The sequence below is a fragment of the Hordeum vulgare genome, chromosome 7H (assembly GCF_904849725.1).
Source record: "Hordeum vulgare subsp. vulgare chromosome 7H, MorexV3_pseudomolecules_assembly, whole genome shotgun sequence".
NCBI lineage: Eukaryota > Viridiplantae > Streptophyta > Magnoliopsida > Poales > Poaceae > Hordeum > Hordeum vulgare.
The window spans coordinates 65,461,901-65,474,962 of NC_058524.1; positions in this window are offsets into that span (position 1 = coordinate 65,461,901).

Below are 13,062 nucleotides of genomic sequence, written 5' to 3' on the forward strand. Positions count from 1 at the left end.
TTTCCACGTTAAGGGAAAACTCGCTCCAAGGTTCATTGGGCCATTTAAGATCACGACAAGGCGTGGAGAGGTCGCTTATCAGTTGGAGTTACCTCTGGAACTTTCGGGTGTGCACAACATTTTCCACGTGTCACAGCTTTGGAAGTGTCTCCAAACGCCAAGTCATCCCGGTCCTTACAAGGACATTGATCACCGGGCCATTGACCTTCAGTCTGATCTCACCTACTGCGAGAGACCAATCCGCATTCTGGATGAAGCAGAGCGATGCACCCGAAGCCGCACCATCAAGTACTTCAGGTTTAGTGGAGCAACCACACCGAAGCCAAAGCTACATGGGAGCGTGAAGACTATCTCCAATCTGAGTTTCCACACCTTTTTAGCACCTAGCATAGGAATCTCGGGGATGAGATTCTTGTAAGGGGGATAGGTCTGTCACACCCTGTTTTTGCTATCACTTGTCTGTGTTGTAAAATTCTGAGCTTGTTAAATTTTTTTTTCAAAAGTAATGTTGTGAGTGCCATGATTGACATTGTATGCTTGTATGCTTGTTCATGTGAGGTTTTAAACCCTAAATTCCTTTGGTATTGTACTGATTTCCAAAAACCTTTGCTGACCAAAGTAAAACCACCTTGAGTTGCACTACATGTCCTTGATAGCAAGCAGTGCTTCTACTCATATTTGGTAATATGATTTTTACCTATTTTTATATTTCAAAACCACAAAAATAATTATTTTTGTGATTATTTTTCTAATTAAATAACCTGTCCATTTCTGAGGCCAGAATTGGTATTCCAACATGGGAAAATACTTTTTTGCCTTGGAAAAATCTGATTAAATTTAGAGATGATCAGAAGGACATATATTTTCCATACATAGGGTTTTAAACCCCATTTTATATTATATTTATTGATTAAAACTATATAAGCTATTTCTGTCTGTTTTGGCATTTTGAAATATTTCCAAAGGAAATATTCTCAATAAATTCCTAGAAAATTCCAGTGGTATCCCTAAGCCTTGTTTGGTGTCCAAAAAAAGTTTCACCTTGATCAATAATCTAGCCCTCACATCACCATGTGAATTACATTGTAATAAATCTAACACCCATACAGTTCTGGTGTCGATCATGTTTTGGCCGTGGAAGAGGTTTAGTCAGCGGGTCTGCTACATTCAGATCCGTGTGCACTTTGCATATATTTACGTCCTCTTCCTTGACGTAGTCGCAGATGAGGTTGAAGCGTCGTTTGATGTGTCTGGTCTTCTTGTGAAACCGTGGTTCCTTTGCTAAGGCAATGGCACCAGTGTTGTCACAGAACAAGGTTATTGCATTCAGTGCGCTTGGCACCACTCCAAGATCCGTCATGAACTGCTTCATCCAGACACCCTCCTTAGCCGCCTCCGAGGCAGCCATGTACTCCGCTTCACATGTAGAATCTGCTACGACACTTTGCTTGGAACTGCACCAGCTTACCGCACCCCCATTGAGAATAAATACGTATCCGGTTTGCGACTTAGAGTCGTCCGGATCTGTGTCAAAGCTTGCATCGATGTAACCTTTTACGGCGAGCTCTTCGTCACCTCCATACACGAGAAACATCTCCTTAGTCCTTTTCAGGTACTTCAGGATATTCTTGACCGCTGTCCAGTGATCCACTCCTGGATTACTCTGGAACCTACCTGCCATACTTATGGCCAGGCTAACATCCGGTCTAGTGCACAGCATCGCATACATGATAGAACCTATGGCTAAAGCATAGGGGACGGAGCACATATGCTCTCTATCTTCATCAGTTGCTGGGCACTGAGTCTTACTCAATCTCGTACCTTGTAAAACTGGCAATAACCCTTTCTTGGACTGTTCCATTTTGAACCTCTTCAAAACTTTATCAAGGTACGTGCTTTGTGAAAGTCCTATCAGGCGTTTTGATCTATCCCTGTAGATCTTAATGCCTAGAATGTAAGCAACTTCTCCTAGGTCCTTCATAGAGAAACTTTTATTCAAGTAATCCTTTATGCTCTCCAAAAACTCTACGTTGTTTCCAATCAGCAATATGTCATCCACATATAATATTAGAAACGCCACAGAGCTCCCACTCACTTTCTTGTAAATACAAGATTCTCCAACCACTTGTATAAACCCAAATGCTTTGATCACCTCATCAAAGCGTTTGTTCCAACTCCGAGATGCTTGCACCAGCCCATAAATGGATCGCTGAAGCTTGCACACCTTTGTTAGCATTCTTAGGATCGACAAAACCGTCGGGCTGCATCATATACAACTCGTCCTTAAGGAAACCGTTAAGGAACACCGTTTTGACATCCATCTGACAGATTTCATAATCGAAAAATGCAGCTATTGCTAACATGATTCTGACGGACTTAAGCATCGCTATGGGTGAGAATGTCTCATCATAGTCAACTCCTTCAACTTGTGAAAAACCCTTTGCCACAAGTCGAGCTTTATAAACTGTCACATTGCCGTCAGCGTCCGTCTTCTTCTTAAAGATCCATTTGTTCTGAATAGCCTTGCGGCCCTCAGGCAGTACTTCCAAAGTCCACACTTTGTTTTCATACATGAATCCTATCTCGGACTTCATGGCCTCCAGCCATTTGTTGGAATCTGGGCCCACCATTGCTTCTTCATAATTCGCAGGTTCATTGTTGTCTAACAACATGATTGACAAGACGGGATTACCGTACCACTCTGGAGCAACACGTGGTCTCGTCGACCTGCGTGGTTTGACAGAAACTTGAACCGGAGTTTCATGATCATCATCATCAACTTCCTCCTCAACCGGCGTCGCAATGACAGAGGTTTCCCCTTGCCCTGCGCCACCATCTAGAGGGATGAGAGGTTCGACAACCTCATCAAGTTCTATCTTCCTCCCACTCAATTCTCTCGAGAGAAACTCCTTCTCGAGAAAAGCTCCGTTTTTAGCAACAAACACTTTGCCCTCGGATTTGAGATAGAAGGTGTACCCAACTGTCTCTTTTGGGTAACCTATGAAGACGCACTTTTCCGCTTTGGGTTCCAGCTTTTCAGGCTGAAGCTTTTTGACATAAGCATCACATCCCCAAACTTTAAGAAACGACAACTTTGGCCTCTTGCCATACCATAGTTCGTATGGTGTCGTCTCAACAGATTTTGATGGTGCCCTATTTAAAGTGAATGCAGCTGTTTCTAATGCATAACCCCAAAATGATAACGGCAAATCAGTAAGAGACATCATAGATCGCACCATCTCTAACAAAGTACGATTACGACGTTCGGACACACCATTACGCTGTGGTGTTCCAGGTGGTGTTAACTGCGAAACAATTCCACATTGTCTTAAGTGAGCACCAAACTCGAAACTCAGATATTAACCCCCACGATCAGACCGTAGGAACTTGATCTTCTTGTTACGATGATTTTCCACTTCACTCTGAAATTACTTGAACTTTTCAAATGTTTCATACTTGTGCTTCATCAAGTAGACATAACCATATCTACTTAAATCGTCAGTGAAGGTGAGAAAATAACGATATCCGCCGCGTGCCTCTACGCTCATTGGACCACACACATCGGTATGTATGATTTCCAACAAGTCACTTGCACGCTCCATCGTTCCGGAGAACGGAGTCTTAGTCATCTTGCCCATGAGGCATGGTTCGCATGTGTCAAGTGAATCAAAGTCAAGTGACTCCAAAAGTCCATCAGCATGGAGTTTCTTCATGCGCTTTACACCAATATGACCCAAATGGCAGTGCCACAAAAATATGGCGCTATCATTGTTTACTCTAACTCTTTTGGTCTCAATGCTATGTATATGCGTATCGCTATCAAGATTCAATATGAACAATCCTCTCACATTCGGTGCATGACCATAAAAGATGTTACTCATAGAAATAGAACAACCATTATTCTCAGACTTAAAATAGTAACCGTCTCGCAATAAACAAGATCCAGATATAATGTTCATGCTCAACGCAGGCACTAAATAACAATGATTTAAGTTCATCACTAATCCCGATGGTAGCTGAAGTGACACTGTGCCGACGGCGATTGCATCAACCTTGGAACCATTTCCTACGCGCATCGTCACTTCGTCTTTCGCAAGCCTTTGTCTATTCCGCAGTTCCTGTTTCGAGTTGCAAATGTGAGCAACAGAACCGGTATCGAATACCCAGGCACTACTACGAGAGCCGGTTAAGTACACATCAATAACATGTATATCAAATATACCTGATTTTTCTTTGCCCGCCTTCTTATCTGCCAGATACTTGGGGCAATTGTGCTTCCAGTGACCCATACCCTTGCAATGGAAGCACTCTGTTTCAGGCTTAGGTCCAGCCTTGGGTTTCTTCGGCGGATTGGCAACATGCTTGCCTCTCTTCTTCGAATTGCCCTTCTTGCCTTTGCCGTTTCTCTTGAAACTAGTGGTCTTGCTCACCATCAACACTTGATGCTCTTTACGGAGTTCAGACTCTGCGACTTTCAGCATCGCAAACAACTCGCCAGGAGACTTGTTCATCCCTTGCATGTTGTAGTTCAACACAAAGCCTTTATAGCTTGGCGGAAGTGATTGAAGGATTCTCTCAGTGATAGCTTATTGCGGGAGTTCAATCCCCATCTCAGCTAGACTGTTTGAGTACCCACACATTTTGAGCACATGTTCACTGACAGACGAGTTCTCCTCCATCTTGCAAGCATAGAATTTATCGGAGGCCTCATACCTCCCGATCCGGGCGTTCTTCTAAAAGATAAACTTCAACTCCTGGAACATCTCAAATGCTCCATGACGCTCAAAGCGACTTTGAAGTCCCGGTTATAAGCCATACAAGACTGCACATTGAACTACTGAGTAGTCCTCCTTACGTGCTAACCAAGCATTCTTAACATCCTGGTCAGCTATAGCGGGTGGTTCATCTCCTAGCGCAGCATTAAGGACATAATCCTTCTTCCCAGCTTGTAAGATTAGCTTAAGATTACGAGCCCAGTCTACAAAGTTGCTTCCATCATCTTTCAACTTATGTTTCTCTAGGAACGTATTAAAATTCAGGGTGACTATCGCGTGAGCCATGATCTACAACACAAATATATTCAAAGTGGACTTAGACTATGTTCAAGATAACTAGAGTTTAACTTAATCAAATTATTCGCTAAACTCCCACTCAAAAAGTACATCTCTCTAGTCATTTGAGTGGTTCATGATCCACTTACACTAGCTCAAGTCCGATCATCACGCGAGTTGAGTATAGTTTCAGTGGTAAGCATCCCTATGCTAATCATATCATCTATATGATCCATGATCGACCTTTTGGTCTCATGTGTTCCGAGGCCATGTCTGCACATGCTAGGCTCGTCAAGCTTAACCCGAGTATTCCACGTGCGCAACTGTTTTGCACCCGTTGTATGTGAACGTTGAGTATATCACACCCGATCATCACGTGGTGTCTCGAAATGACGAACTGTAGCAACGGTGCACAGTCGGGGAGAACACAATTTCGTCTTGAAATTTTAGTGAGAGATCACCTCATAAGAAAAATGACGAACTGTATCCTTCGTTCTAAGAAAAATAAGGTGCATATAAGGATTAACATCACATGCAATTCATAAGTGACATGATATGGCCATCATCACGTGCTCCTTGATCTCCATCACCAAAGCACCGGCACGATCTTCTTGTCACCGGCGCCACACCATGATCTCCATCAACGTGTCGCCATCGGGGTTGTCGTGCTACTCATGCTATTACTACTAAAGCTACATCCTAGCAAAATAGTAAACGCATCTGCAAGCACAAACGTTAGTATAAAGACAACCCTATGGCTCCTGCCGGTTGCCGTACCATCGACGTGCAAGTCGATATTATCTATTACAACATGATCATCTCATACATCCAATATATCACATCACATCGTTGGCCATATCACATGACAAGCATATCCTCTAAAAACAAGTTAGACGTCCTCTAATTTTGTTGTTGCATGTTTTATGTGGTGACCATGGGTATCTAGTAGGATGGCATGTTACTTACGCAAACACCACAACGGAGATATATGAGTTGCTATTTAACCACATCCAAGGACCTCCTCGGTCAATTCCGATTCAACTAAAGTTGGAGAAACTGACACTTGCCAGTCATCTTTGAGCAACGGGGTTACTCGTAGCGATGAAACCAGTCTCTCGTAAGCGTACGAGTAATGTCGGTCCAAGCCGCTTCAATCCAACAATACCGCAGAATCAAGAAAAGACTAAGGAGGGCAGCAAAACGCACATCACCGCCCACAAAAACTTTTGTGTTCTACTCGAGAAGACATCTACGCATGAACCTAGCTCATGATGCCACTGTTGGGGAACGTCGCATGGGAAACAAAAATTTTCCTACGTGCACGAGGACCTATCATGGTGATGTCCATCTACGAGAGGGGATATTCTATCTACGTACCCTTGTAGATCGCACAGCAGAAGCGTTAGTGAACGTGGTTGATGTAGTGGAATGTCCTCACGTCGCTCGTTCCACCCCGCGAACCGTCCCGCGATCAGTCCCACGATCTAGTGCCGAACGGACGGCACGTCCGCGTTCAGCACACGTACAACTCGACGATGATCTCGGCCTTCTTGATCCAGCAAGAGAGACGGAGAGGTAGATGAGTTCTCTGGCAGCATGACGGTGCTCCGGGGGTTGGTGATGATCTTATCTCAGCAGGGCTCCGCCCGAGCTCCGCAGAAACGCGATCTAGAGGTAAAACCGTGGAGATATGTGGTCGGGCTGCCGTGGAAAAGTTGTCTCAAATCAGCCCTAAAACCTCCGTATATATAGGGGGAAGAGGGGGAGCCTTTCCTTGGGGTCCAAGGACCCTCAAGGGGTTCGGCCGAGCCAAGGGGGGGAGTCCTCCCATTCCAAACCGAATCCAACTAGGTTTGGAAGGAGGAGTCCTTCCCCCTTTTCCCACCTCCTCTTTTTTTTTTCTTTTCTCTTTGATTTTCTTCCTATGGCACATAGGGCCTTCTTGGGCTGTCCCACCAGCCCACTAAGGGCTGGTGCGCCACCCCCAAGGCCTATGGGCTTCCCCGGGGTGGGTTGCCCCCCCCCCCCCGGTGAACACCCGGAACCCATTCGTCATTCCCGGTAACTCCGAAAACCTTCTGGTAATCAAATGAGGTCATCCTATATATCAATCTTCGTTTCCGGACCATTCTGGAAACCGCCGTGACGTCCGTGATCTCATCCGGGACTCCGAACAACATTCGGTAACCAACCATATAACTCAAATATGCATAAAACAACGTCGAACCTTAAGTGTGCAGACCCTGCGGGTTCGAGAACTATGTAGACATGACCCGAGTGACTCCTCGGTCAATATCCAATAGCGGGAACTGGATGCCCATATTGGATCCAACATATTCTATGAAGATCTTATCGTTTGAACCTCAGTACCAAGGATTCATATAATCCCGTATGTCATTCCCTTTGTCCTTCGGTATGTTACTTGCCCAAGATTCGATCGTCAGTATCCTCATACCTATTTCAATCTCATTTACCGGCAAGTCTCTTTACTCGTTCCGTAATACAAGATCCCGCAACTTACACTAAGTAACATTGCTTGCAAGGCTTGTGTGTGATGTTGTATTACCGAGTGGGCCCCGAGATACCTCTCGGTCACACGGAGTGACAAATCCCAGTCTCGATCCATACTAACTCAACGAACACCTTCGGAGATACCTGTAGATCATCTTTATAGTCACCCAGTTACGTTGCGACGTTTGATACACACAAAGTATTCCTCCGGTGTCAGTGAGTTATATGATCTCATGGTCATAGGAACAAATACTTGACACGCAGAAAACAGTAGCAACAAAATGACACGATCAACATGCTACGTCTATTAGTTTGGGTCTAGTCCATCACGTGCTTCTCCTAATGACGTGATCCAGTTATCAAGCAACAACACCTTGTTTATAATCAGAAGACCCTGACTATCTTTGATCAACTGGCTAGCCAACTAGAGGCTTGCTAGGGACAGTGTTTTGTCTATGTATCCACACATGTATATAAGTCTTCATTCAATACAATTATAGCATGGATAATAAACGATTATCTTGATACAGGAATTATAATAATAACTATATTTATTATTGCCTCTAGGGCATAATTCCAACAGTGTAGGGGTAGGGGTCGTGTCGGGTAGGACGACTATGCCATTTTTATGAGTTCCAGTCACACCATTGGTCCCCGCATGGTTGGTGTTGTCCAGAGTTGGTGCTCGTAAGACGTACAACATGTGGGCTGGGTACCAACCAAGTGGATCTCTTTGTTTAGTATCGTCAGGCGAAAGGCATTGATCGGGTACTTACCTCGGGTATGTGATATACCGCGAGTCGTGGATGACACGGAAGTTTCCCGGATCTCGTGGGTCCAGCGTGCTACCTCCGCAGAGTGTAAACTATTCGAATAGCCGTGTCCACGATCAAGGATAGTTGGGTAATCCTGCTTAAACTACGTCCTAATATTTCCGCATAAACCAAGTGTGTGTGAGTGTGTGTGTGTGTGGTGATGAGAAAGGTGTTACTATGATGGCATTGATATGACCAAGTTCGGTGACTTGGCATATAGGGTGAACCCGGATGGTTCAGCCTTCGACAGATATATTGATATCTGTAACCTGTTCTTCAAGAGTAATTCTTTAACTTGATGCATATTCATGATCATTCCACCCAGATGAGTTATACTAGAGAAGCATGATATTGTTATCCTTCACTTTCATTGATTATATCATGGGCTATTTGCGAGTACATTCAAAGTACTCATTGGCTTGCCACTGGTTATTTCATTGACCAGACATGGAAGGACCGGAGTTTGGAGATGAGTACGTCTTCGGAGACACCCCTGCAAACTAGGACGCTTCCGAGTCAGAATGCCTGTCGGTGTAGGCTTGATGGCATGGGCACCCGCTTAGCCTCTTTGTTTTCCGCTATTAGTGTACTCGTGTGATTTGGCCTTAGGCCCTATCTTGTGAACATGACCTTTCGGTCACGTGATGTAATAATCGGTACTTGGATGTAAGACTCTTTATTCAGTAACTGTGTTCGGTGAGCATTGATCTCTGGGATCACTGAGCACGGCGATTCTCGACTAGTAAGTCGGGGTCCCACAACCTACTATCAAAATCAAAATAAAAAACTATGAATGCAATGCTTTGTGTGATTTGGGTGCTAGTGTTTCCGTGATTCCAAAGTCTTTATGTGATGTTCTGGGTTTTAATGAGCTTGAAGAGTGTTCTCTTAATTTGAATGTTGCGGATTCTACTGTCAAGAAACCCATGGGAAGGATCAATGATGTTCTTACTATTGCAAATAGGAACTATGTACCTGTGGATTTCATTGTGCTTGACATTGATTGCAATCCTACTTGCCCTATTATTCTTGGTAGACCTTTCCTAAGGACTATCGGTGCTATCATCGATATGAAGGAAGGGAATATTAGATTTCAATTTCCTTTAAAGAAGAGTATGGAACACTTTCCTAGAAAGAAAATAAGATTGCCTTATGAATCCATGACGAGGGCCACTTATGGTTTGAGCACCAAAGACGACGATACATGATTATATCGCCTTATGCCTAGCTAAGGGCGTTAAACAATAGCGCTTGTTGGGAGGCAACCCAATGAATTTATCTTCTTCTTTCTGTTTTTTTGCGTCCACACCATCATAATTCTGTTGTGATTGTGTTTTTTGTGTTTCTTTTTGTGTTTGAGCCAAGCAAAACCTTTATGACTAGTATTTGTGAGGGTTGTTTGATCCTGCTGGAAAAGGACAGAAACTTTTCGCTCATGAGATGATTTTTCATTTTTATTCAGAAAGAGCTTTTGAGTTGATTCTTTTTGCTGCTGGTTGATATGCCTTTTGCCTAGGCAGTCGTAGTTTTTCAGAATGTTTGAGGTACCAGAAGTATACGAAGTATACAGATTGCTACAGACCGGTTTGTTTTTGCAGATTTTGTTTTTGTTGAGTTGGTTGCTTGTTTTGATGAAACTATGGATAGTATCGGGGGGGGGGGGGGTACTAGCCATGGAAAAGTGAGAATACAGTAGCCAAACACCAATATAAATAGAATTCAAGTTTTCTAGAGTACCTAAAGATGTGGTAGTTTGTTTTCTTCTGCTAATGTTATCACGAGTTTCTGTTTAAGTTTTGTGTTGTGAAGTTTTCAAGTTTTGGGTGATGTTCTCATGGAGAAAGAGATAAGGAGTGGAAAGATCTCAAGCTTGGGGATGCCCAAGGCATCCCAAGCCAAATTCAAGGACACCAAAAAGCATAAGCTTGGGGTTGCCCCGGGAAGGCATCCCCTCTTTCGTCTTCAATCCATCGGTAACATTACTTGGAGCTATATTTTTATTCACCACATGAGATGTGTTTTGCTTGGAGCGTCTTGTATCTTAGGAGTCTTTTCTTTTTGTTGTGTCACAATCATCCTTGCTGCACACCTTTAGAGAGAGACATGCACTCATCGTGATTTTGTTAGAATGCTCATCGTGCTTCACTTATATCTTTTGAGCTAGATATTTTGCTCTATGTGCTTCACTTAGATCTTTTAGAGCACGGCGGTGCGTGACTTGGTAGTTGTCTTATGCTATGAAATTAGTCCCAAAGGTGAAAGGTACCCAAAGAGGATACAAAAACCTCTATCTTCATGTGCACTGAGTAGAAAGAGAAGTTTTGATTCCTCTCAATTAGTTTTGAAACGTGGATTTGGTAATATTAAGAGTTATGTTAGTAGGGTTTTGTGAATCTAGAAATACTTGTGTTGAAGTTAGTGATTCCCGTAGCATGCACGTATGGTGAACCGCTATGTTAGGAAGTTGGAGCATAATTGATCCATTGATTGTCATCCTTTGTGTTGAGGTCGGGATCGCTCGATGGTTAACACCTACCAACCCTTCCCCTAGGAGTATGCGTTTAGCACTTTGTTTCGATTACTAATAAAAACTTTCGCAACAAGTATGTGAGTTATTCATGACTAATGTGAGTCCATGGTATAGATGCACTTTCACCTTCCACCATTGCTATCCTCTCTAGTACCGCACAATTCTCGCCGGTGCACAAACCCACCACATGCCTTCCTCAAAACAGCCACCATACCTACCTACTATGGCATTTTCATAGCCATTCCGAGATATATTGCCATGCAATTACCACCGTTCTGTCTCATGACTTGTGATGTAACTCTCATATTGCCATTGCATGATCGTAAGATAGCTAGCGACATGTTTCAATGTCATACGTCAAGCTAGATGGTTGCACATCCCGGTACACTGCCGGAGGCATTTCCTATAGAGTCATCATCGTTCTAAGCTTTGAGCTGTGAGTAAATAAAAGTGTGATGACCATCATTATTAGAGCATTGTCCGATGTGAGGAAATAAAAAAAAGGGGCCAAAGAGCCCAAAAAAAGAGAGGCCAAGAGCTCAAATAAAAAAAAGAGAAAAAGAGAGAAGGGACAATGCTACTATCTTTTTCCACACTTGTGCTTCATAATAGCACCATGTTCTTCATGATTGAGAGCCTCTCATTTCGTCACCACCATAAGCTAGTGGGAACTTCATTGTATAACTTGGTTTGTATATTCCAATGATGGGCTTCCTCAAACTGCCCTAGGTCTTCGTGAGCAAGCAAGTTGGATGCACATGCACTAGTTCTCCTTTTGAGCTTTCACACACTTATAGCTCTAGTGCATCCCTTGTATAGCAATCCCTACTCATTCACATTGATATCTATTAATGGGCATCTCCATATCCCTTTGATACGCCGAGTCAATGTGACCATCCCCTCCTTTTTGTCTCACAACCACCACAACACTCTATTCCACCTATAGTGCTATATCCATGGCTCACGCTCATGGATTGCGTGATAGTTATAAAAAGTTCAAGAAAGTAAGAGTGCAAAAACAATTACTTGGCCAATACCGGGGTTATGCATGATTTACATTAGTTGTGTGAGGATGATGGATCATAGCCAGACTATATGATTTTGTAGGGATAACTTTCTTTGGCCTTGTTATTTTGAAAGTCCATGATTACCTTGCTAGTTTGCTTGAAGTATTATTGTTTTCATGTCAATAGCAAACTATTGTTTTGAATCTTACGGATCTGAACATTCATGTCACATGAAATAAGTTGCAAAGGACAACTATGCTAGGTAGCAGTCCACATCAAAAATTCAGTCTTTATCACTTCCCTACTCGAGGACGAGCATGAGTTAAGCTTGGGGATGCTTGATACGTCTCCAACGTATCTATAATTTTTGATTGTTTCATGCTATTATCTTGTCAAACTTTGGATGTTTTGTATGCCTTTTATATATTTTTTAGGACTAACTTATTAAGTCAGTGCCAAGTGCCAGTTCCTGTTTTTCCATGTTTTTGACCTTTTTCAGAGGAAGATTTGAAACGGAGTCCAAACGGAATAAAATCCCCAAAAAGATTTTTTCTAAAACAAAAGAAGATCGGGAGACTTGGGAACCAAGGCAGGGGGTCCCCAGGGACCCCACAAGCCCTCTAGCCTCGACCAGGGGGGAGGCCGGGCCTCCCAGGCTTGTGGGTCCCCTGGACCTCCTCTGCCCTATGTTTTGCGCCTATATATTCCCTAAAATGCCAGAAAAAATCAGGAGATCATCGAAAATACTTTTCCGCTGCCGCAAGCTTCTGTCTCCGCAAGATCCCATCTGGGGCACGTTCTAGTGCCCTGGCGGAGGGGGGATTCAGATAGGGAGGGCTTCTTTATCAACACCATGACCTCTCCGATGATGCGTGAGTAGTTCACCATAGACCTACGGGTCCATAGCTAGTAGCTAGATGGCATCTTCTCTCTCTTGGATCTTCAATACAAAGTTCTCCATGATCTTCATGGAGATCTATCTGATGTAATCTTCTTTTGCGGTGTGTTTGTCGAGATCCGATGAATTGTGGATTTATGATCAGATTATCTATGACTCTTATTTGAGTTTCTTCTGATCTCTCTTATGCATGATTTCATATCCTTGTAATTCTCTTCGAGTTGTCGGTTTTGTTTGGCGAACTAGATCT